A 3,025-nucleotide genomic window follows, 5' to 3' on the forward strand; every position below is an offset into this window, starting at 1 on the left:
CGAGGGCCTCCCTCTGACTGCCGGTTTGACAGTCCCCTGGTTGCTGAGTGTAGAACAGGCCTCCTGTGACGAGGGCCTCCCTCTGGCTGCAGGTTTGACAGACTGAGGCAAATTCAGGGCTCGTTTCTTCAGCACCATTGAAAGTACAATCATCAATTGATATCTATTCATTTTTAAACATCTGGGTCAACTAATCAGAAATACGAATTTAAAAATTTAGTGCTGTCCTTTTAGAAAAATGAAAGCCATATTTTCTCGTTATAATAAAATGTTTTAATGTTTGGTTCTTGTTTAGAACTTGTTCTCGCTACCCTGGTGGTTTCAACTTAATTTTGTATTCCTTTTATCTGTAATTTCTTTACCTTTAAATCTTTTATCTTTCTTGGAAATAGCTGACAATACTGTTTTTCAGTTCAGGACTTTTTCATAATTACATTTTTATCCTTGAGGGAAAATTGTACACCTCATCAAATCCTCTGGCTCTGTGACTGAGTAACGTCAGCTTGCTGCTATTATAACTTAATTGTGAATTAGGAAAAATCAAACTGCCGTATGATTTCTGACAATGTGAAATTCTGTTAAAAATCGAAGCATTTTATACAGTGTTTTGATATTATACAGTCAGTCAGTCTGGACTCTGAAATGTTCAAATCCAGGGAGAGGCCTTCACCCACCAAACCCAAATCAATCAACGCCTGTTTAATCACATTTTACATCTTCTGGTGCAAAACTATTCCTCAAAATCACAACACAGTGCTGTGTTTTGTTTTCTATTTTCTTTTTTCTTTATTTAACAGCAATCCTTTGTTTGTAAATTCAAGACTTTTCAGTAATGTGTTTTAGCTGGGCTGTTTTCTCACACTTTGCATGCCAGCTGGATTTTGTGGAGAGGTGTGATTGTGGCTAGCTTAGGAAGACCTGCCAAGTAGCTGTGATGATTCTTCCTTCTGGCGAGCTACCCAAAGGATACATATGGAAAAGCCTCTGTTAATTTTGGTACTCATCAAACTTCCTTCTCTTTTCCAATAGTTGTGATTCATATTGAGCTGACTGTTGCATTAGTCAGTTATTTTTCCTTTAGAGAAGCAAAAAGAGAATATTGTTGCATATGTTCACAGAAGCAATTCTGACTCATTTGTTTACTTCTGTGTACACGTAGAGCATACGAGGCCCTTCACAATCTGCTGCACGCTCGGCTTGATGTTCTCGGCCCCACTCACTTTCCTCCAGACATCTTACCCTGCAGCCACACTGGAATGCCAGCCCTTCTATCCACAGCATTTCAGGGGCGGCACACTGTGCCTTTCCTCATGCTCCTGCCTCCCAGAAATTCCTCATCTGGCCTCATTTTTCAAAGTCCAGCCTAAATATCACCCCTGTCCCTAGGTTGTACTGCGTTGTGCCTCACACCTGTCCTTCATTCCCTGCCTCTTCCAAGTAAAGAAGGTTTAAATGGTCCCTCATTAACAAAAAACACTGTTTTAGGCTGGGTGTGGTGGTTCACGCCTGTAGTCCCAGCACTTTGGGAGGCCGAGGAGGGTGAATCATCTGAGATCAGGAGTTTGAGACCAGACTGGCCAACGTGGCGAAACCCCATCTCTGCTAAAAATACAAAAATTAGCTGACTGTGGTGGTGGACATCTGTAATCCCAGCTACTTGGGAGGCTGAGGCAGGAGATTCGCTTGAATTTGGGAGGCAGAGATTGCAGTGAGCTGAGATCACACCAAGTGCATTCCAGCCTGGGTGACAGAATGAGACTCTGTCTCCAAAAACAAACAAACAAACAAAACCAATAAATACTGTTTTAGTATGTTATAGTTATTTGTTTTCACAGTGCTTAATACAACCATATGGTGATCAAGCTTCCCACTCAACATTGCATTGCTTAACCAACATCCATATATTTCAGTATGTTAAGTTTTCATTACTACACTGGTTAACATATTTTCTGACTTCTCTGGTAATTTCTTCTTTGATGCTTGGTTATTTGTGACTATATTGCTTAATTTCCAGATACTTTGGGATTTCCCATATTTTTTTAATTGTTGATTTCTAGTTTAATTCATTTGTGAATTAAACCTATTCTGAAGTGATTTCAATTCTTTTAAATCTCTCAAGACTTATTTCATGGACCAGCAAATGATCTGTCTTTGTGAATATTCCACGGCACATGTGAATAATGTGCAATACGCTGTTGTTAGGTGCTATTTTGCAGAGTATCAGTCAAGATGTGTTGATTGGTAATGTTCACATTTTCTATATTCTTACTGAATATAGTTCACTAGTTCTACCAGTTGCAGAGAGAGGAGTGTTAAAGTATCCAATGTAAATATGGATTTTTGTCTATTTTTCCCTTCAATTCTGGTTTTTGCTTTATGATTTTGAAGTTTTGTTATTAGATGCATGCACATTTAGGATTGTTATAGTTTCTTGATGAATTGACTTCTTTATTATGAAATATTCCTTTTTACCTCGAGTAGTATTTCTTGTCTTAAAGTTTACTCTGATGCTACTATAGCCACTCCACCTTTTTTGATTAGTGTTTGCATGATATTTTTTCTTTTTATTTTTAACCTATAAGTATCATTCTATTTAAAATTAGTTTATTGCACACAGCATGGAGTTAAGATTTGTTTTTTATCCAGTCTGACACTTTCCAACATCCCTGCCATATCTGAACCTGGTTCTGGTGCTTGTTTTGTCTCTTCAGATTGTGTTTTCTACTTTTTTATTTATGTATTTATTTTTTGAGATGGATTCTCCCTATGTCCCCCAGGCTGGAGTACAGTGGCACAATCTCGGCTCACTGCAACTTCCGCCTCCCGGGTTCAAGCAATTCTCCTGCCTCAGCCTCCTGAGTAGCTGGGATTACAGGTGCCCACCACCACACCCAGGTCACTTTTTTTGTATTTTCAGTAGAGACGGGGTTTTACCACATTGGCCAGGCTGGTCTCGAACTCCTGACCTTGTGATACGCCCACCTCGGCCTCCCAAAGTGTTGGGATTACAGGTGTGAGCCACCGC

Source organism: Mandrillus leucophaeus, unplaced genomic scaffold (assembly GCF_000951045.1).
Source record: "Mandrillus leucophaeus isolate KB7577 unplaced genomic scaffold, Mleu.le_1.0 Scaffold217, whole genome shotgun sequence".
In the NCBI taxonomy this organism is placed as follows: Eukaryota; Metazoa; Chordata; class Mammalia; order Primates; family Cercopithecidae; genus Mandrillus; species Mandrillus leucophaeus.